Source organism: Pseudonaja textilis, chromosome 7 (assembly GCF_049901715.1).
Source record: "Pseudonaja textilis isolate UNSWEBS1 chromosome 7, rPseTex1.2, whole genome shotgun sequence".
Classification (NCBI taxonomy): domain Eukaryota; kingdom Metazoa; phylum Chordata; class Lepidosauria; order Squamata; family Elapidae; genus Pseudonaja; species Pseudonaja textilis.
In genome coordinates, this window is record NC_141996.1 from 49,584,083 (window position 1) to 49,607,883 (window position 23,801).

The following is a 23,801-nucleotide window of genomic DNA, read 5'->3' on the forward strand; positions in this document are numbered from 1 at the left end:
TTGGATAGTTTGCTAGTATTTCTTCTTGTAGCCAATCAAGCAAGTCCTTGAGTGAAAGAGTTACTTACCCGCGGAATGCTTATACCATGGATTATACCAACTAAGTACACACAATATTACTTGCATCTGTAAAATGCATCCCTAGCCGCTGCATATGGCTTTAGGAAATAAGTTTCAAACTATTTTTATGTTACCATTTCTAAGATACAAGCTCCCAGCTATATTACCACAGCATGAGTGCTCACTTTGCCTTCTAATTTTATTCTATTGTTAAGTTGGCAAACAACAGCAGGTAGTTTTCTCCCTTTGTTCCTTTTTCTCGCTTTCCTCTTAATTACTGGCTATACAGGAATGTCCCTGCTCTCTCTTTCCTCATTCTTGCTCTTACTTGTCTCTCCTTACAACTCTGAAACTGTTGGGTCCCCTGAATGTTTTTTATTTAATTGGCTTGTTTGGGTTTTCCTGGTGATTTAGAGCATGGAAAAGTAATATTTCAATATTTCAAAAGTTGCAATCATCTTGCAATCCATCCCATGCAATGTATTATCCTTGTCATCATCATTGGAACTGAGTTCAGGTTGTCACAGGCAAAAAAAATGCTATTTGAGATTACTTTTATGTTGATAATGGATTTCAAAATGTAGGTGTGATGCTACTATGCTTGTTTCTGAGGAAATTTTTGTAGCATATTGCATTGGAGAAATAATCCTGAGGTTGGAAGATATGGTTGAGATGCTTGAGCTTACAATATGCAAAGAGAATCAAAGTACATACAAAGTACAAAAATACAACTTGCAAACCATAGCTGATATTAATCTGATTTAATGTCCAAGTCCAAATGAGAAACTTATCATAAGAGTCTTTGTAACTCCCCAATCCATAAATATATTCACTCAGTGAATATGCAGTAACAAGTAGATGTTCTGAAAGAATAAACGGAAAGATTACTTTTTGTTCTTTCTTTCTTTCTTATTTTCTTTCTTTCTTTAGAAAGCAGCTATCGTTCTCAGGCATATTTGTCTATTCATGGAACATTAGCAAATAAAGCTGCAGTTAAAATTGTCAAATAAATGATTCATCCCAGTATGAGGATCAATCCTACACAAAACTATAAATAGAAAGTTAATTATCTCTCCCCAAAAAACCCTGTATCTCTATGTAACTGACATGTCACATCCTCCAAATAACAATAAAATCAGCAAATGAGAAATAGGAATTAACCATCTAAAAAAGGAGGAGTTCTGAATAGCCCCTTCGCACTACAATGCTCTCTAAGGTCATTAGGACAAACTTCTTCAATCTGATGACTTCTGAACATTTTGATCTCCAATTCACAGAATCCCTAGTCAGAATAGACAATGGGAATAAAACACAAAGCAGACACAAGGGTGGAGCTCTGCAGGATTAAGAAAAAAGCACTAGAGATTTTTTCTCATCATGAGTTCATATCTGTTACTTTAGATAGGAGGATGACCATCAATGGCCTTTGATGTGCTAACATAGTAGGGTACAACGAAGAGTGATGTAATTAAAAGATGCTACTGGATCTACAGTTGTCAATAATGGTAATAATTGTGGGGTGAGGGGTTCTTTTTATTGTGTAAATATAATTTTTGATACATTGTTATTTCAGTACAATATTTATATAATATACTTTAAGTTGTTAAAATTCTATTGTTTAGGTATCAAAGTGCAGCATGGTAGCCTAGTGATGAAGACACTCTCCTCCCACTCAGAAGGTTGAAAGTTCAAATCTAGGTAACAACACATATTTTTCTCTTAGGGCACAAAGAAAAAATTGCTGCAAACTCCACGTAGGCATCAAGAAGGGTATCCAGTCAGTAAATGCTCAGCTCCAACGAGTAACCTTGACTCTATCCTGAATTAAGGGATTAAAGCTTTGTAAAAAAAAATGTATTGGACACAAAAAAGAGGGGAAAGCTAGATATTCTATCATTATTAATTATGGTGTATTAATTACAAGTGCTATTACCATTAAAATCATAATGGTTAATTGTAATAACCCAAAATATTTTTGTTTCTTGTGGCTATGAACAGAGAGGATTAAGAACAAAGATGAAGGTCTACTATTCTGCTTCAATAAATGAATTAGTTCTTTGTATGAATTAGTTCTTCAAGTAAGGCAGAGCAGAGCAACAAGTGACCTGTAGATCACACACATCTCCAACTGCTTCGTTTGTAAGCAACTACCTAAATTTAGAGGTAATACACTTCCTCTAAATTAATGGTCATTTTATCTTTTACAGCTAGGCTCAACATTAAACTAAGATTTAAAATAAGCCATTTTAAAAAAAAGGAAAATCCTAGTTATCAATTTTGACTACCTTTTATGATGGAGAAGAGGGCTAAGAGGAGGGCTGAGAGGAAGAGAAATTCAAGCTCTGACTAAACAAGTCATCTCTCCGCAGCCAAAAGTTTTCTCCCAAATAAATAAATCAACACCCATAACCTTAATTGAGTCAAAAAGCATCCAGCTAATTATGTGTTTTTCAGAAAAAAATCATAATGTAGAAATCTCCCAAATTCTACCCCAGCTCAAACCTTCACCTGCCAGATCTGGATTTTTGATCTGTGCATTTTCAAAATAAGTTTCCTAGTACTCTACATCTATAAATATATGTCAGCAAATAAACAACAAAACAGATCTGGAATCATTTTATTATTGAAATAGAACTGGTCTGTCATTAGTTTAATGCCCATTCAGAATAACTGAAAAACAGAATGAGAAGGTGTAGAGAGAAAGAAAATATGCAGCAACCATTAGGAAAATGTGAACTTAATCCTGGAAATAGGAAAATATGAGAAAGTAAGTCAAGATTGTCTCACTTTGACTGTCCTTGATATGAGGAGGAGGAAGGAGAAATTCTGTCAGACTTTCACAATTCTGCTACTATAGCTCATACCAATAAAGTTCTAATATTTCTTGGGTGTCCTAACATGATCAAAGGGCTTATTTTGATAAGACAGTAACCAAAAAGCTGCCTTCACAACAAAATTGACATGAAAAACCAAACAGAGGTATGAGCATCTTGCAAGAAATCAGGATATAAATATAATCAATATATATTGATTGAGCCAGGTACAGACTCCTACAACTCATTTCCAGTCTCATCGCTTTCTGAACTTCATTACCCAATAAATAGTCTGATAACTATCCTTTCAGGTCCAACAATCCAAGACTATGATTCCACAAAGCTACCAGTTTGCACAAACTTTCATATGCAATATATTAATAATTTCATTTTTTTATCTTCAGTGGAAAAAACAGCCACACAAGCATCTTCACACACACACACACACACACACACACACACACACACACACACACTCTCCCTTACCAACAGTTTTGAATTCAGTGAAATCAATGGGCAAGTCCTCAGAATTTAGAGATTTGTAATCCAAACACATTGGAAGGCGGCCAATTTATAGAAAGCTAATATACATTATATGGCAAATTACACATTAGAGCACATTTATATTCTACATCAAAGTAAATCACTCTAACCCATTGCTGAATCTGAATCTATTTACATATTATACCTAAATATGCAGAATGGTAAGAGGACTTAATACTATTTTTTCCTTCTTTAAGGCTTCCTTAAAGCTCCTTTACAAAAAATAAACAGTGTCATAATTATTTTAAAGGGTATTTTTAATTATTTGTATGCTGGCTTGTAGAGAGATTAATTAATCTTTCCATACCTATGCTTTTGAAATCAAAACTATACCCTTCCCCAATGTGTAGCAATAAGAAAAAATATTTTGCAGAAGATTGGTAGAATATCACACTATTACCCTGTGCTAATATTGATTTATTGATTTTCTCCACACTCCTTCCAAAGTTCAATAGTTTAAAATATATTTGATTCCTGCTTATTTTTCCTTGGAGAGCAAATAGTTTCTAAATGTTTATATAGATGATAGATAGATGATATAGATATTCCATACCATAAAATGCAACCATGATAGAGGACCAGGCAAACAAAAGATCACTGTGTGTGTATATAAATTATTTTTCAAATTTTAAACAAGAATATATAAAGGAACATTAACCAGTTACTGATGCTAAGAAACATTTTTAGCATACCATATAAGCTATAGCTAAAGGCATGCTGTGAAGTGCATTTTAAGAAAGATCTAAGAAAGATCCAACATCACTTTTTGCACTGAACATCTTCTTTAGGCAATGTAAGGGTGTTTTAAATTAAGAAAACTATTCGATGTGAATTTTCTACAGTAGAAAAAATGCCAATGTGATGCAAGCTTTGGATAGTTAAACAGTTTAATTGGTACCAAGCTATTTTAAACCAAGAGCGAACCAGGTAATTTTCCAGGTGTCTTTGTTTTGTAAGTGTTCCTTCTGACTTGCATTCATATGAAATAGGCATTTATTTAAAAGACATTTTTAATAAAATACAAATTTTGCATGTACTTTTGCATATTTTTCTAAAGGAAAACTGTAATTGCTAAATATGGAGAAATATCAGGCCAGGAAGATAAAAGAGGCTGCTATAAAAGTATCAACCTCCTAAAATAAATATATTTTAAAATAACCGTTTTGATCCATGGCTGAAATCCATGGCTTAATTCTTACACTCCTCTGGTTCTACTTCATCTCCTGCCTTTTGTATTATACTTTTATGAAGTGAGTTTGTTCATTCTGTCTAGACTGCCTTCCCCCTCCCTCATCATTCTCAATTTAAATGTTAATAGCTCTGGTTGGCTGGAAAAGATGCAGGTATTCAGCCATGATGCCATTCATGACTTGCTTAGATCTCCTTGGCCCTTGGGACTAGTGGTGCAGGCATTATGGAGATGAGAAATAATCTATGAAAGCAGACTCAAATAATCTGCTTGGTCTGAGCCTTATTTCTCTGATGCCACACCTAGAGATTTTTAAAGCATAATGAGATGTCAGTTTCCTCACTGTCTGACTTATTCATCTCTTGCTTCCCAGCTAAAAAGAGCAAATTACAATACACACAAAACCCACTGTCACTGTAAACCAGAGCAGTTACCAAGGGATGATAACCACCCAGAAAAAAAAGAAAAAAAATACATAAGAGAACAAAGCAGAATGCCAGGTTGCCTAAGGTCAGCATGTGTTATTTTTTTATATATAGATGCAGGTGCAGATTTAGAAATAATTACTATAATTTAGCAAGAAATACAGAACACTTCACTATGGTGGGAAAGTGTAGCCAGCAAATCTTCCATTTACCAGCTCTTTTATCCAGATACTGATGCTGATGCGATTAGAGTTTGCCTTTTTTATAGTCTTTTTATAAGAAAAAAAATCAGGCTTGAATTGAGCACCCCTTCACATAGAGGCACCTTCAAATCAAGGATCGCCTGCTGGAAACTAGATCACAGTCTGCCCATATAAACAGTTAGCAGATTTCAAAAAATTAAATAAAAAAGCAGTTCCATTTTTTTATTATCAGTATTATCATTAGTAGTTGTTGTTGTAGTAATAGTAGTAGTAATCTACATTTAGATTCACAGTCTAAGATTTGTAAAAAAAATTAATAACTGAAGTCCTAACCAAGGACTAAGTATTATTAAGGTAGTGACTAAGAATATAGAGCATTCCAAGCAAGGTGTGGCTTTTGGGGTAAAATTAGGATGTTCAGATCTGATAAATTTAAAGTTTCTAGATAGTGAAGGCGTCTTTTATAGATATTGCTCCAAGAGCTCCAATCACAATTGGTTTAACAGCATATTTCTTTTTCCATTAGCATTTTTATGGTTGGTCACCCAATCAGCCAGATATTTAAACAGGATTTGGCATTTTTTGTCCACCTATTGAGTTCTTCCCAAAAACCTGAGGTAAGCAGATGTTGTTTAATAATGGTAAAAGTAATGCTGCAGGATGTTAGCTATAAAACTGCCTTTTTCAACCAGGTTGTAGTGATTTTGTCAGTACGAATAGTGTTCAAGTGATGCTATTATTAAGTGGGTAATCTAGAAGAAGAATGAAGATTATTGTTATAAGCCCATGTGTGCTGTCCAGCCAGTGTATGGGAATTGGATAGTTAGTTAGCAATTGTGAACTGTCCCGTTAAGGGAATGCATCATGGTAAATATAGTTAAGGTATCCTGGGAAATGTAGTCCATATCACGTGACCACATCTGTAATCCTGATTGGTCACTAAATTGACCCTCAATGGGTTGGGGGAGGTTTCCTCACTCTTGATTGAACTCACGGACTCGTGGTATCTGTTCTACTTTTACTGCTATGAGAGGGGAGAAAAGGGATAGGAGATAACCATCTTTTTACCTACAAGACAGATATGCAAAGGATTGGTCATTAAAGAAGAACTTCATCACAAATGTGAGTTATGAGGATACCTGATGAACCAATAATAAAGACTTTGTATGTATGTTTTGTTGACTTTATCTATCTACAACTGTACAGAAGACAAAATCTACCACTGTACAGAATACAGAACACTATGTCTTGCAAGAGTGGGGGTATATAAACTCGGATCTACAGTAGATACAGAGGACTTATAGCCCTTCTCTAAATAATAAAAACTTAGAATAAAATGAATGCTACTTTTTAAAATACATAAGTTAAATGTCCTTAAATGTATCTTCTCAATTATAAAAAATTCAGACTATGCAAAAATGCTCATTTCGATCAAAATATTGGTTTCCATTTTTTCAGAAAGAGAAAGTGAGAACAAACACAGATGAATGGTTCTTTGTTTGCAGATTTTAGCTGTAGAAAATAAGCATTACCTTCTTAGGCAAGCCTAATCAAAATGACCTATCAGAATTCTTTCATGGTCAACCTTCTAATCTCCATGTATGTAGAAATGCTTCTATGAAAATTAGTATCAACTGGGAATATCTTTGTTAAACTAGCTAAAGGTTTACAAGATAGTTAAGAAATACTGAGTTCTCAATATATGTTAATCAGGCAAGACAGTTAAAAAGTCAGCCAGAAAAGGAGAGATTTGGTGATACTCCAACTGTATAAATATTCCAGTTTGTAATGTTAAGGAGTGAGAAGGAGTCTCTGGAATGATGAAGGATGCAAAATGAATTTGATTCAGATAGTGCTGGTTTACATCACTGTGTATACTAATAAATCTCAAGATAATTTAAACTATTGTATTAGATGATACAAGTCAGACCCAAACTATTTTGTTAAACTTCCTTAATATTGGGAGAGAATTCACTTCAAATAATACATATGTGATAAAATATACTCTTTCTCCTGTGTTGTGCAACAATATGATTTGAAGGTGCATTTTCTCTACGAATGGGATTCAATTTTTTTAACAACCGATTCTGTGGGCATGGCTTAGTTGGTGGGCGTGGCCAACTCAATATCACTCACATCGAGACACCCATCTCCTCGCCTGGCCTCTCATGACTGTGGGGATGCTGTAACAGTTGTAAGTGTGGAAAATAGTCATGTCACTTTTTTCAGTGCCATTGTAACTTTGAATGGTCACTCCACACAAGCAAAGTACCAGCAAAGGAGGAAAAAAAACTCCAGAGAAGTTCCTGAGACAGGAAGTCTAGTCCTGCCAAGAATGTAAGAAGAGTTAACGGAGAGGCAGTTTCTGTAAGCAACACCAGAATGTTTCCTTCCTGCCTTCCTTACAGGATTAGGCCAGTAATTTCTTCTAACAACCAGTTCTCCGACCTGCTTAGAATGTTAACAACCAGTTCTAGAGAATGGGTGCAAACCTGTAGAATCCCACCCCTGATTTTCTCCCATAATTAGATACTTTCCGGTTTAGTTTTGGGTTGTTGTTTTTTTACCATTTGACTTTCATCACCTATATTAGGTAAGTTTTGTTATATTATTTAGACAGATCAAAATGCCATCTCTCTTAGATATTTAAAGGCTATACTTAACATGCTGTAGGAACTGTTCTGTCGCTATCCACTATTCAGTTGTGATAAATAAATAATTCCTAACAGGTTTTCTGAAGAGTGACATTAGTATTTGTTGATATCACTACATAGCCCATGAGCAAATTGCTGTTCAGGAATTATTCGGATTATTAAAAAAGGAAAGAATTCCACAAACTTTAATATGAGATTTCTTAGGTAAGATCTAACAAACTAAATCACAATCTATAGAAATATAGATAAAACCTTCTAAAAATAACAGTTCATCAGTGAGGATCAATATTATTTCATCCATTTCTTCATGATATACTGAAATACAGATTTATTTAACAAACTCATGTTGTATATTTACACCAAACCATATTCAGAAATATGTTTCCTTCTTGCAGAGAATTCCTAGAATTTAATATTTGGTATGCTTAGCTTAGCATTTATAGTTGTTTTCTATTGGTGGAATCAGATTTTTTTATAAATTGAAAATGGATGGATGGATGGGCAGAATTTCATTCTGGCAGAAGGTTAGAGAAGGCAGAGTTGGACTTATACAAAATATAGGGAATAAAGGAAGTTATGCCTATTTTATTGACAGTGAATATTCTCAATTATTGGGTGCCAATTAAGTCACAAAATCAAATATATTAAAACTTTTATAATCATTGCACATGGCTGAAATTACATCAAACTCACAAGAACTCTCTGGTTTTGCATGAAGTTTCCCAGGTTGGTTCTCGTACATGATGGAGACTGCCACTTGAAAGATTAGTGATTGCAAAGAAACTGCAGTCCCATATGAGCACTTTTTACAAACCAAGAATTGCAAGTAATGTGTGCCCACATCAAGACAAAGCAAAACAGGGAAAATGAGAGCAACCAAAATGACTAGGAGACTGGAGGCTAAAACATATAAATAATGGTTGCTGGGATTGGATAGGTCTAGTTTAATGGGGAAAAAAAGGAGTAGGAGCGACATGATAGTGGTGTTCCGATGTGTCAGGGGCTGCCACAAAGAAGAGGGAGTCAAGCTATTCTCCAACACACTTGAGGGCAGGACAAGAAATAATGGATGGAAACAAATCCAGGAGAGAAACAGCCTAGAACTAAGAAGGAATTTCCTGACATTGGAGCAATTAATCAGTAGAACAACTTGCCTCCAGAAGCTGTAAATGCTCCAACACTGGAAGTTTTTAAGAAGAGATTGGATAACCATTTGTCTGAAGTGGTGTAGGGTTTCCTGCCTAAGCAGGGGGTTGGACTAGAAGACCTCCAAGGTCCCTTCCAACTCTGTTATTCTATTCCATTCTAAATATTTCCAAGTTTTTTAGCTGCTTCCACTGGCAGGGGAAAAAAAAACACAAATGAGGCTCATCAAACAGATATAAGCCAGGATTCTTCAGAATTCTGGCTTAACCAGAGAAACTGTTGCTACTATGGTGCTGAGTTCAGGTCTCTTCCACTGCAGACATCTGTGATTCTGACTATGATTTATTTCACCAAGCTCATGCTTTTAATTCTCACACTGACTCTGTCAATATTACAGTTACTCTGTTTATATTGACAGGGATTAATATGATTGCATTCTTTACCCGTCTGCTGAAAAAAAAACAGCTAAATTATTTTTCTACTGTTATATGCCTAAACAAGGGCTATGTTAGTTAGCTTTGTTGAAATTGCAGGACTTAACTTTGGCTCAGATATGTCAAGCTTTTTCAATATTGCTGAATAAAAAATTAACTCTCTAAGAGAAGGTGGAAACAAATCCAAATTTGTCCACAGCATTTTTATAATGTGTTCTTTATAAAGTACTCTTCTTGAGGCTTGAATTTGTTAGTAATGTTTTGTGTTCTGGCTTCTTAATAGACTCCTGACAATGTATCGCAGCACAATTAAACCAACAGTCAAAGAATATACCTGCTGAATTAATTCATATACGCTCATCTTGTCTACTATACTTAAATTACCCTTTATCTTTTAGTCAGTTTATCTCTGGCTTAACCAATTGTACCAAGAATCAGACTGTCAAAAAGGATATTGTTTGCTTTTAGATGTATCCTTTCCATCTCTTACTCTTTTCTTTCTTTCTTTCTTTTTTCTTCTACACCCTTTACTCTCTTCTTTCTCCGGTTTGCTAGCCCGGATGTTCTTTTTTTTTCTTTTTGTGTATGTATTGTTGATATGTTTTTAATTGTAAATTCAATAAAAAAAATTTTTTTTTAAAGAATATACCTGCTGAATTAAGGGAGTGAAATCATCACTTTTGTTTATACTACTAAAACTGGAATATGTTATAACCAGGCAACCATTTAAAGGCAAGATGCTTTCGGAATCAGATGGAGTCTTCTCTACCATCTGTGACTAAAGTATAAATGCTTTCAGGATTCCTAAACTTGTTCTCGACCCATTTTCCTCCTTGCTGCTTCTGGAGCATTGTAACCAGGCTGTGTTAATCTTGAACGGAGCATTCTGTCTCCTGACCTCCCTTAAAAGCTCCATGCTGAAACATTCAGCTCTATTAATAATTTATTCCTCTCATCCAGCTATGGATTATTGTTCCATAAAAATCACTGAAACATGCTGGAATCACTCCTGCACAAATACCCAGAAAGACATTCTGAAGAAAACATGGTTAAGCCAATGTCCTCCCCTGCACATTCACTATTTTAAATATTAATCTAAAGATCCTGGGTACAGCAGTGATTTTAAAAAACTTATTCTAATTAAAAACAAAGACTGGTTGAAAGTTGCAATAGTTGATAAACTGGTGTTTCATCTGTGCAACTTTATTGCTACCTGTATTGGTTTACTTGCCCTGACAGTTTTCATAATAAAGTCAAAGAGAAGAGAACAGGGTGAAGGTAAATTAGTTTTCAACTAGCTGACCTCCTCCAGATATCCTACAACTGGAAATACTGGCAATTTCAATCATAACCACACATGGAGGAAAAGTGGAAGGAAGAAAGACTAAACAGTTATTGAGACAATACTTATTATTTATACTTTTTTGCATAATGAAGAAAGATAATACTGTTACTCCTGTTACAGTAAAGACACAATGTGGGATCCAACAAATGAACTGATTTCAAGTTGCAATAGAATCCATGAATCTTATCTGATAAAGATGGCTTTGGTCCATGACATTTTTCCACAATAAATCTCCAAGTTCATTAGGGTCACAAAAGTCAATGTAGTACATTTCTTTCTTGAACATTATTAGGTGTGCCTCAGATTGCTTCAAACAACCAAGTATGTGCAGTTTTTCCAGGAAGTAAGAGATAATATTATGAATAACATGAGGGAAAGTTAGCTACAAATTTGCAGTGCAAAGAAAGAAGAGTGTTGCTCTGCTCAGATATCCAATCTTGTTGTTTGGGTTTAGCAACTCAACTTTTGTTCTGGTTCAATGTACTACATAAGATTTGCACAGACCGTAATTTCCTGTACTCTGGTACAATGAAGAGAAGGGAAGGGAATACCGAACACTGACATCTGCTAGAAATTCTTCATTTTTAATATTTTAAAATAAAACTGCATATTTAAGATAGTAGTCATATTTTATATCAGCCTGATATTAATGCACTTCATAAAATCAGCAGCATTCATGCACTGAAAACATAAGGAGAAAAATGTAATTTAAGCAGGGACATCCACAGAGGGAGTCAATGACCCAAAACAGTGGGTGGGACCAGACAGTTGACAGCCTGTGAATTTTTTAACATTCATTACATATATGTAAAAAAGATGGGCCCTTAATTGCCCAGTTTCACCTGCATTTTGATGTCATTTACACCCTCTGCAGATAAAAGCTAGGAGAGTATGGCTCTGTCAACTTCCTGCCCAAGCCTACTGGAACTGGTGGGCACCAATATAGAAAATTTGCTTTGATCACAGAAGAAATAATAAATCAAGAAATAATGCTATTAATAAAGAATGTATTTTTTAAATAATAAATACTGTATACTAAGAATACAACTATGACGGCAATTTTCAAAGTATTTCAAAATGAAATCATGATTGCTTTTAAGGTCAAAATTGACATATTCACCGAAGCCTGGTCCAGAGAGGCTTTTTATGTCGATTTCACTTGATCACTTAAATCAATTTTGGAAAGTTACACTTCTAAAATTAATAACAGTTCTGACAATTAGATTTTCAGAAAACATAATGAAATGACCCAAGCAAAGCAGCACTTGTGTCTTAATAAAGCTGAAGAAAATGTATTTTGTTTGTGTAACCTTAAGAAATCTGGTCCAAGTGACAAAATGCTGGGCCAGTCATGAAGTTCAAAATGCTGCCTATCTGTTGCTATAATATCAGGCAATCTGAGTCAGAAATCAGCAAGAGCTTTAACACCTCAACCTGATGCCCTCCAGATACATTGGGTAACAACTTTTTTTTTTCATTTTCAGCCAGCAGCACCAGATTGGAGGGAACTGGTGTACACCATTCTATCTTGACTCAGTTTTATTACATTTTGATACTGATATCAATTTACAATCTATTTTTGTACTACACTTTATTGCAGGGTCCAGGTAATTTCTCTCCTTAAACTTTGCTATTAATTTTGAACATGATCCAACTATTATTAACTTTATAGCCTATCCAGCTTCTAATGATCTGAACAGTTACAAATAAAAACATTAAAAACAAAAAATACAGAAAAATGAAGAGTGAAGATAGCAAGGTTGACTTTAAAAAAACAGGAAACACAAATCAAAAACCTTTCCTACTCACATTTCATTATCTCCTAAAAGGAAAGAAACTTTAACTTGAAAGGAAAGTTCAAATTAATGTTAAACGTTTGTAAGGAAAAAGTTGCCATAATTGCACAAAATGATTTTAAACAGCTGTTCTTTGGAACACTTTGCAAATCTAAATGGGACAGATCCAAGCCCTTCCTTCTTTGGAAGAATCCTTTCGGGTGCCATAAAAAATATCGTTAGAATCATCCTTGAGGGTCTTGCTGAATGGGAATTAAGCTAAGGTTCCTGAAGGCATGAAGGTGCAGAAAGCAAGTATAAATATTGCAGAGTCACATTCCCAATTTTCAAAGGTTCAGTACTCACAGCGGAATCTTGACTGAAACTGGAAACTTGCAGATCGTAAGCTTTAAAGGTAACTCAGGTGATAGCTTATAATTATGCAGACAAGCAGCTCAGGGAAAAGGCATCTTTAATATGTAACATGAAACTTACTGTCTTCACTGCCTCTTTGGAAATACTTTTACTCAATCACTCCTTCCCACTGCATCAAATTTCCTTTTTGAAAAAGTCTCACATTTCAGGTATACAGATAAATGATGAAAAGATGGGGAAAAAATGAGACTTCTCGAAGGCCTATTTGTGTAAAATAAACAAAAGGACAACTTTCAGCTTCTAGCATGGAAGAAGATCACAAGGAATACTCTGTAAATAGCATGCTAATGATGACAGCAACCACTCGTATACGTCTTTCCCAATCCCACTTTTTTGCATAGGGCTTGTAAGCACACCCAATAGGAGAATATCTGCTGGTAGCTGCTTACCTCTTTCCTCAGTGGCAGAGACATATTCTCTGCTCTCATTTCAGAAAGCAGCCAATTCTAGCAACAAAAATGAGGAAGCATGAATCTTTCATTCCGTTTCTGGCTCAGAAAGTGGGTGTAACTTGTTAAGTTCCATGCTAAGTGGGAATGGGTCATTTGGGTGTATTTGTAAAGTTTTCTCTTTTCCCCCTCCTCCCTCCTTTTCTCGAGAATAAAAGCTTTTCTTTCTTTTTTTTTCACCCATTTTGTCATACAGAGAAAAGCAGGCTAGGGGTCTCCTTCAGTTCCCTGAAATCTAAATACCTACAAACACCACCTCACAGCCTAGACAAAGAAGCTTGGAAACAACTGCAGCTTTAGACAATCGGTGAAGAAACATAGTGAGCTGAATAAAAGACCAAGTCAGCCTTCTTAGGCCATTGCTCTCCAGGGGTTGCCAAAGTTGATAGCTATAACGCAACTGATATAGAGAGGGAAGCCTCGTCCACAAGTGAGAAATCGCACCCGTGCATCTTTGACACATGGCGAAGCAACAGGTCGATCAGGAAAGTCCATACAAAGAGCAGGCAAAGGCAGTTCCTGACTCACAACTGGATTAGGTGTCACAATGTCTCTGCCAACCAACTGGGGAATAAAGAATGCCTTCCTGCCACACCCTTTTCAATTTATGCTCTTTTTAACACTTGGAAGACCATGAGATATTTACCAAGACAAGCACCATTTGCAAAAAGGGAATTATATAAATCTGAATTTTCTCTGGCCAGAAAATTGAAAAGCTTTTAATGGTTATATCAAAATGCTATTTTATTCACCTGCACAATAAATATTTAGCAAGAATTTCAAGAATTTTAAAGGATACATTTTCTTTATATTTAAAGAAATATACATTTTATATTTAAAGAAAATGTATCCTTTAAAAACCTGTTATGCTTCTCAGTAAAGGGAGTCAATGGAAAAAGACATGGGTCCATTCCGTAACTTTCAAACCTCCTGCCATCCACTGGTGCCACCAAATTTAACTTATGTCCTCATCATTTACTATGACTACAGTAGGGCTTCCTTAGTTCATTGGAAGTTGCAATTGGTTCAGAATATAGTGGCCAGTTGCTAAGGGGTACTCACTGATGTGCCATCTGTAAAGCTTTGTGGGGAAAACCTTAGAAGCAGAGCAAGACATGTTCCCTAGGGAATGGTCAGATAAGGGAAAGCATAGCCACAGCTGCACAGAGCAGGAGTCTCGAACCTTGGCAACTTTAAGCCTGGAGGACTTCAGCTTTGCTGGCTGGGGAATTCTGGGAGTTGAAGTCCTCCAAACTTAAAGTTGCCAAGGTTGGAGACCCCTGGCATGGAGGATGTAGCAAGAGGCCCAGAACAGACCTTCCCAAGTTTCCCAGGCTGTAAAGGAGACGGCAGGAGAACTGTACTTTCAGACTCACAACTGTTAATATATTGTTACATTAAAGTAGCATCAGCTTATCTGGTCATTTTTTCCTATCTAGTCTACCTGATCGACTATCTGACTATTGTGCGATTATTTGCTTTTAATGAAAAAAACATTTTATCATGGATGTTAACTGCCAAGAGTCTTGTTGACTGAATACTAATCTAATAAATTCTCTTTCCCCAGGAGAACCAGCAGGCCCCTATTCTCCTAGCTTTCTGGAAAGACCTGAATGCCAATTCCCAGAAGCAATAGCATAAAGCAAAGCTAGAGACCTACAAAACTGAATATTGGTTTGTAGAGGAGTATGGTTTCTGAGGCACCAGAAATCTTTGTGAGGGTTTTATGTTTTGTTTTTTATTTTTTTATTGCCATCTGTAAGCCTCCCAGGATGTGGTGCATGAGATGGGTGGGAAGAAAAGTAAAAGGAAGATATGAAACAACTCAAGCTTCTCCAATTGTTGATCAATTACAATTCCCAACATTCTTTACTATTGCCCATAATAATAGTTAATAGTCCAGCAAAACCTGCAGGGTCACAGGTCCCATTCTGACTCAGAAAACAATATCACATCATATTTGTAATTTGCAGAACTACATCTGGAGAAGCTGAAACAGTGGTCCATGTGTAATATTGAAGCTGTAAGTTATGATTGCATATTTCTTCCTCTTTTTTTGCACTTTTTATTCTTTAACTCTTTAATTTAATTTTTATTGGCTTTTACCATTGTACTTACAATATTTAATTTAAAAAATTAAAAAAACAACAATAAAATTCAATGGTAGGTGTTATTAAGTCTTCAAGAAAGTGTCACACATTTCAGAATATCACTTATTTTAACACAGTAGCCATATTACTTCATTGGGTTAAAAACCAAGTTGTATCTTGGGCAGTCTTTAAACAGGCAAGTTTTAAATCTTCCATCCATCCAAAAATGGATGCACAAATATTTCATAAAGGCAGAGTTCTGCATCATGTTCAATTTTTAATGAAATGTAAACAAAGCAATTTGACAGTTCTGAAAAATGCACATTAGAAGACTACCTAACTTGTTTTCACAGTACCCTATATCTCTCACTCTCTTTCTAATCATTCTTGTGTTCTTAAGAGGTCGTAGGTAGAAGTCTTTAATCATCATATTTTCTCCCTTTCATTTACATTAGTTGAGGGCAGGTTACCACTTTGCCTATCAGATCCATGTGCCTTTAGGGAAAGGGTGTTGGTACTTACATGATACACCCGTTCTCCGTAAGCTGTGAAGAGCATCCAGTAGTGGGAGGTGCTTCAGTCTCCTCTTGGATAGGCTGGGCTTAATTACAAGGACGCTCCTCCTCCTCCATGGTACTCCTCCCTAGCGTCCCCAGTTTTGGCGAAGTTGAAGTGTGGACACATTTCTGTTCTTCACCCTATCTAAGAGTTGGCTGGAATAGAAACCCCACCAGACGGAATTGGGTGGGGCTGGATGCTTTTCACAGCTCATGGAGAACGGGCATATCAGGTAAGTACCAAGCCCTTTCTCCCCTGAGCTGTTCAGAGCATCCAGTAGTGGGAGATACCAAAGCTTGGCCTGTCCTACGGGAGAGATGCTGTCTGGATCAATGGTCCCTCTTGGTCTCTGTGGACTCCTTGCAACACTCTCCTACCAAATGATGCCTCCGCAGAGGCAATGATGTCAATTTTATAGTGTCTGATGAAGGGTGATAGAGAAGCCCAAGTTGCTGCCCTGCAAATTTCTTCTATTGGCGCTTGTGTGGCCCATGCTGCCGATGTTGCTGCACTCCTTGTGGAATGTGCCGTTATGCCTCTAGGTACTGAAAGTGATTGGGCCTCATATGCTTTGGCAATCGTGGCCCTCAACCATCTGCCAATTGTAGAAGGAGAAACTTTGCGCCCTTGTTAGGTTGAAAAGAAACGAAAAGAGATTCCATTTTCCTGAAAGCAGCTGTACGATCTAAGTAAATGTGTAGGGTGCATTTCACGTCAAGCCAATGCCATTGGTATTCAAGTCTATGAGTTGGTCTCGGGCAAAAGTTTGGGAGAATCAACTCTTGTGCCCTGTGGAATGCTGAATTGACCTTCAGCACAAATGTTGGATCTGGGCGGAGAACTACCTGTCCTGGTGAAATATACAGAGGTCCTTTCTTACTGACAATGCGACTAGTTCAGAAATTCATCTTGCTGACATGATAGCTATCAAAAACACCACCTTATATGTTAGAATGTGAAGACTCATCACCCTCAGAGGCTCGAAGGGTCCCTTCATTGACAGCAGAAAGGACCTTGTAAAGCTCCCAAGTTGGGTAGCGGTGAATCACTGGGGGGACATAGATTTTTGGCTCCCCGAATGAAACTACGAATGCGAGGATGATGTGAAATGGAATGCAGATTACCCCAAGAAATGACCGAAACTAAGGCTGCCACCTGTCTTCGCAAGGTGTTGGGCAAACGACCTCTGTCCAGACCTTCTTGCAAGAATTCTAATATTTGTGCCACTGATAGAGAAATGGGTTCAATATTGAACTTAATACACCATTTACAAAATATGTTCCAGGTGGCATTGTAAATACGATTAGTCGATGGGTGCCTGGGTGCCAGAATGATGGAAATGACTCTGTTGGAAATTTTCTCACCTTTTAGACGTCGCCGCTCAATCTCCATACAGCAAGGTGGAGCCATTGAGGATCTGGGTGTAGGACTGGACCCTGAGATAGAGCGGCTTTGTCCGGTGGAATTTTCCATGGTTCCATTAATGACAGATCTCGGAGGTCTGCAAACCACGGCTTCCTGGGCCAGTATGGCACTATTAGTGACAGTTCCGCTTTCTCCTCCAGAAGCTTTTGGATCATCTTGGGGATCAGTGGTGGGGGGAATGCATACAGTAGACCTGGTGGCCAACGGCATCAAAGGGCATTGATATTCTCTGCTCCCTGGGTTGGGTACCTCAATATGAATCTCGGGAGTTGTGTGTTGAGAGCTGACGTGAATAAGTCGATTACTGGTTGTCCGAATTTCAGGGCCGCTTTTTGAAATAGTGACGGATGCAGTTGCCACTCTGACTGATCGACCGTGGCCCTGCTCAGCCAGTCTGCCTGGATGTTTGACAGACCGGAGATGTGCTCTGCCCTGATAGAGACTAAGTTCCTCTCCGCCCAAAGTCACAATTTCTCTGCCTCCCCCATCAGTTGACCTGAGTGGGTACCCCCGTTTGTTTATATGAGCCTCCGTTGTAACATTGTCTGTTAGAACCAGGATGTGTTTGGACTGAATTAGTGGAAGGAAGCTGTGAAGAGCCAGAAAGACAGCTCTGAGTTCCAATAGATTTATACTGCATGATTGTTCTAGAACAGACCAACGCCCCTGTACCATGTAGTGTTGGTAGTGCACTCCCAATCCAAACAGGCTGGCATTTGTCATGATGATCGCTCTGTTGGGTTCCTTGAATAGGCAACCTTTGTTGATGACAGGTGTGGCCCATCAGCAAAGGGATCTGAGGACCTTCGGTGGCACTAGTACCCGTGAGTTGGAAGTGTCTCTTCCTGACATTTGGGAGGGCAGCAGGTACCATTGGAGGGTTCTGGAATGCAAACGGGCCCAGGGAACAATAGAAATACAGGAGATCAGTTTCCCTAATAGTTTAGATAACTGGATCAGAGGTACCCGTTTAAGGGTCCTGGTCTCCTGAGCTAGAAGCCTAATGCTCTCCTGCCTGTCGGGAGAAAGGAAGACTCTCCTTTCTATGGTATCTATGATGGCTCCTAGGTGAATTAAGCGAGTTGAAGGGGTTGTGACTCTTGGCCCAATTTATAGAGAACCCATGATGTTGAAGAGCCAGTATCGTAAAACGGGTGTCTAGTTCAGACTGACTAACCGATGATGACAGAATTAAAATGTCAGCAAGATAACACTGTAACCAGATGGGTCTACCTCGGAGATGTCCGGCCAGAGCTGCCAAAACCTTAATGAATGCCCTAGGAGCTGATGCTAGCCCGAAAGGAAGAGCCACATACTCAAAATGCATATTATTATAGCAAAATCTAAGAAATTTACTGTGGGGAGGCTGAATTGGAATGTGCAAGTATGCCTCTGTTAAGTCTATAGATGTTAAAACATCGCCCTTCTTGATGCCCAGTAGGATAGATTGTGACGTGGTCATCTTAAATTTCCAGTACACCAGAGAGCGGTTGAAGCGTTTTAGATCTAAAATTGCCTTCCATCCCCCCGAACTCTTTGGAGCCACGAAAAGGTGTGAATAAAACGCCTGTCCTTGCTGATCCGGAACCACCGGTTGAATGGCCCGGATCTCCAGTAGATGTTGTATAGCCGCTTGCATAAGAGATCTTTTGACCGGGTCTCTAGACAGGGGAGATTTCATAAAGAAGTTTGGGGGAGTGGATTGGAATTCCAGAGCCAAACCAAATCTAACTATGTCCCTAACCCACGAGTTGGTGGTAGAGGACTCCCACTAATCGGCAAAGAATTGTAGCCGACCACCGATAGGGATCTCCTGGGATTCCTTCTTGGGATGCCGGAAAAACCTGTTTCCAGTCCCCTGGAAAGGTCTCTTGCTTTGACCTCCCCTCCTAGTCCTGTCTCCAAAGTCGGACTTTTTGGGTGGTTGCCCTTGCCTATATCCCTGGGACCTTTGGGATCTGTTGGAGTAGGAACTCTGGTAGAAAGGGCGGAAGGAGTGCCTCCGAAAGGACTGCGGGTTTCTATTGTACAATTTCCGAAAAAGAGATGGCAAGAATTTTTTCTTGTTCCTAGATTCTATTAGGAGTGGATCGAGGGCAGTGCCAAATAGCTTGTTGCCTGAGATGGGTGCAGAAGCAAGCTTCCACTTGTGTTTAGTATCAGCTTGCCAGTGTCTGAGCCAAAGTAGTCTGTGTGCAGATACCTGAAAGGCAGTGGCTCTGGAGGAAAATTTAACAGCATTAAACGTTGCATCCACAAAAAATTCTGCGGCTATGAGCTTGGCAATGTCCTGATGCATTTGTATATTGGAGTGGGGGATGGTGTCCCTCAGATGGCAAAGCCATCTTAAGGAAGATCTAGTAAAAAAGGATGTGGCAGTAGCTACCCTTATGGCCCATGCATCAGCTTGGTGAGTTCTGCAAAGCGCTAGTTCCGCCCTTTTTTCTTCTGGCTTAAATGCCTCCTCTGCTTCACCTGGGATAGTAGAGGAGGATGCCAAAGCTACCATGGGGTCATCTACCTCAGGGTGTTAAGAGTATTAGCAAATTCAGGGGCCAGATTATAAAATTTCCTATTGTATCCCATGGGAGCAGGATAAGATGCAGCAGAGGCCCACTGTTTTTGAACTAGGTCTGAAAACATATGAGGCACTGGAATGACATCCGCTTCGGTGACAGGTTGAGAGAAGATTAGGTCTTCTGACTCATCCTGTGAAATCTCTTGCTGTAAAGCTGGGGTTGGTTTGTTAAGACGTGCAGTATTCTTGGCCTTGAATAATAGCTATTTAAATAATTGGGGACGAAACAGGCCCGGGAAAATCGGTTGGTCGGGAATAAGGTCTTCGTCCTGGGACATGTCCCGTTCTAGAGGGTCCGCCTCTGACAGCGCCGGATCAGTCCCATGGGCTTAACCTGACTCAACCTGGAGCAACTGGTCATCTTGCTCACCCTCCTCCTGTGGCTCCTGAAGGGGAGCATCTGGATAGATGGTAAACTCCCCATGGGAATGTACCTGTGTGCAATGTTGATCAATTCTGCTTACCGATCGCAGAGATTGTGAATCACAATCTGAGACTGTGGATCTTTGTCTGACAGCTGAAGACTGTTGGACTCCTGCTGCGATGCCCTGCCGAATCGCCAGCTCCATCCACGCCCTCATCTTGGCAGGGACTTCGTCTGGTAAGATGTCTTCCTGACAAAGTCCGGCTGTTGTAAGGGTGAATGTGGCCTCAGGGGATCGACATGCTGTGGACGTTGTGGCCAAGCTCTGAAGGTGAGGTTGTGAGATGGATCCCCTCCTGGACTGTGAGGACAGGTCCAGGGGTGGGGAAGGAGGGTTGGGGATTCAGCTGATTGTGGAGTAGGTGGGACTGTAGTGGACTTCTCAGTCTCCCGCATATTTCTCCTCATATGCCATTCAATGGCCAGATGATGCCTTTGGGCATCATTTTCAGAGGCTTTAGAAGGACCTTTTGGGTTCCTTGATTTTTCGTGAGCCCTGGTTGAGTCTCTTGAGGAAGTGGCTCTGGAACTTTTGCCTCTAAAGATATAATCTTTGCAAGTAGTAAAATAGCAGCGTGGGGTGGTTGGCAAGCCCAGGGGCCTGTTCCACAATTGGACAGGGAACCCTCCTGAAATTAAGAATCCCCAGTAATTTGAACAAAATTATTATTATTATTATTATTATTATTATTATTATTATTATTATTATTATTATTATTATTTATACACACACACACACATACATATATCTACACACACACACACACACACACACACATTTTCTTAAGTTTTTGTGGGTATTTATATGTATGGTATTCAGCTTTGTTCAGATATTTTCCCACGTCATTATAGTTGTGCTTTTAAAGTTGTAGCGACATTTCGGTAGACTCTCATTGCCATCATCAGGCTTGTGTATTGTGTTCGTCTGTGAGTCAGGCCAAATTTAAAACAGAAATGGCTGTGAAAGACTGACTCACAGACGAACACAATACACAAGCCTGATGATGGCAGATGAGATTCTGCCAAAACGTCACTACAACTTTAAAAGCACAACTATAATGACATGGGAAAATACCCGAACAAAGCTGAATTCCATACATATATATTTATATACATATATAATTTTATTTTTTAAATTATTATGTATATTTTTATTAATAATATGAGCAGTATTATTTTGATATTATTGGGAGCAAAATTAGACCGAATACGAGGAGAGAAATTTTGGGGAACACCTAATCAGGCCAAGGGCTTTGTACCTTAACAATAGGCCTGCTGCTGTGCACAGGCAGACTTAGGCCTTGGTGCTCACTGTGAAAAACTGCTGGAAATACACTGTGATAGTCAGCCAACCGAAACTCTCTGATTGGAATAGCAGGGCTGAAACCTTTTGGTCTTATTGAGCTAAGTCCAGTGGGAAAGTAAAATTAAACTTTATCACAGTAAATATATGTTGCCTCCCTTGCGCACTAGGCAAAATGGTGGCTGCTGTTTTGGCATGCAAACTTCCAGCAGCTACCCCCGCTTAAATCAGCATCTCACACAAGAAAAGGTAAGCGGGGAAGGGTATCAGTGCTAGTGCTTCTACCCCCAGTGGTGTTCCATGGGGAAATGCCTCGGGCTGTAGAATTGACCGACCACGAGTCATGCTCATTGTTCAGTCTGGTGCTGCTTTAAATTCGCTATAACCAGCTGAATGGAGCGATTTATACGGAGGTCTGTTTAAGCAAATGCGACGTTAAGGCGAGAGACATTCGAGCCAAAAGCCTCTCTTCCCTCTTGGAGTGCTGAAGGCGCTAATGAGATATCGGAAGATCCGTCGATGGTGATTCTTTTAGATAAGACTGACGGAGTTGGTAAGGAATCTCAAGAGCGTAATTAGAGAAAGAGAGTCAAACTTGAGAGTTTTGGAGAGTCTTTTTAGCTATTCCGGCCAACCAACAGAAAAAGCTGCCTAATCCTACGAAGGCTGAGCTAAAACTGGGGATGCTAGGGACGAGTACCGTGGAGGAGGAGGAGCATCCTTGTAATTAAACCCAGCCTATCCAAGAGGAGACTGAAGCACCTCCCACTACTGGATGCTCTTCACAGCTCAGGGGAGAATGGGCAAGGAGACCTGCAATTACTGGGAGGAATACCATCAGCAAAATTAACATTGCAATGTGCACCTCAAAGAAATCATGAAGATGTATTCTTTAAGATAGAGAAAAGGGACACTATGACTATCTCGACATCTTGGCACTGAAGAAATTAAAATGGATAAATCCCTACTTAAATTTCTATTACAAATTAAATATATGGAATGTGCAATATATTCCATTAAAGGAGATAAAGCATGTCAGATGCTTTGCAATTCTTATACTTGCTTAACCCTGACTCTTGAAAGCCAATTGTAAATAAAAGAGTCTTCCATGTATAATTATAATAGATAACTCACTGGTACTAATCATACTAAAGGCAGCAAAATGCACATCTCCGTTCTGGACCACAAGACCAGCTCCAATATTGTTCCCAATGCTTCTAAAGGGTACCATGGTGGGAAAGGCTGATTTAGACAATAACACAGCTGGAAAATATTATTGATGATTCAGAAATGAAGATGCTAAAAATTATATAGAGTCAGCATTCTATTCTCAATCAAAAGCAACATCTAGCAGACACAGATATCAAATGCAACTAATTATATATGTAATTCTAAAGAAGCATTTTCTTCAACTGTAGCAAGTTAGAAATAAATTACTAAACTTTCTTTTGAATAGTTTAGCAGAGTTAAAAGACATTAAGTGGGGCGCACCATTTTGCTGTCAGCCTCTCTTCATGTGCACTCTGATGAAATTTGCAATGCTGCATTATTTTATTTAATTACTGCATGTTTATACAGGCATTACATTTATATTCTGCTCAAGATATCTACACAGATTTCCTTTCATTTGAATTATTTTAATAACTTAGATGACAAAGAAAAATGGAAAAATTCAACTTATGGAATAAAATATACACAAAAATTAAACAAATGCATGGAGAAATACAAGTCACTGACTTGAGTCCATAATAGACAATAAACAGAATCTGATCTTATTTAGCAAGGATCCTAAAAAAATTTGTGCAGAAAATCACTTTTTCTTTACTCATGCATTTTAACTATGTTTTAATTAGTCTTCCTCTGCAGCTATAAATGAAGTAGATATGCTTAAAATTCAGCCTGACTGAAGATGGTGACTCATGGAGATGACATATTACTGTCATATTACTGTT

General features: G+C 38.3%; 1 protein-coding gene across 6 annotated transcripts in view; it reads right to left on the reverse strand.

The window, feature by feature from the left end:
* TIAM1 (TIAM Rac1 associated GEF 1) overlaps positions 1 to 23,801 on the reverse strand; it is a 207,728-nt gene that overhangs the window by 95,808 nt on the left and 88,119 nt on the right. Inside the window, exons 1-2 of one of the 6 annotated variants that reach the window (XM_087937549.1) lie at positions 13,412 to 13,975; positions 13,083 to 13,223 (exon numbers count right to left, since the gene is read on the reverse strand). The exons of 2 other annotated variants lie outside the window; for them this stretch is intronic. The gene's annotated coding sequence lies outside the window, so the exon portion shown is untranslated. Of the gene's footprint in view, positions 1 to 12,953; positions 13,321 to 13,411; positions 13,976 to 23,801 lie in introns of those variants that run through there. 3 more of the 6 variants (XM_087937551.1, XM_087937548.1, XM_087937552.1) reach the window with 3 other exon arrangements.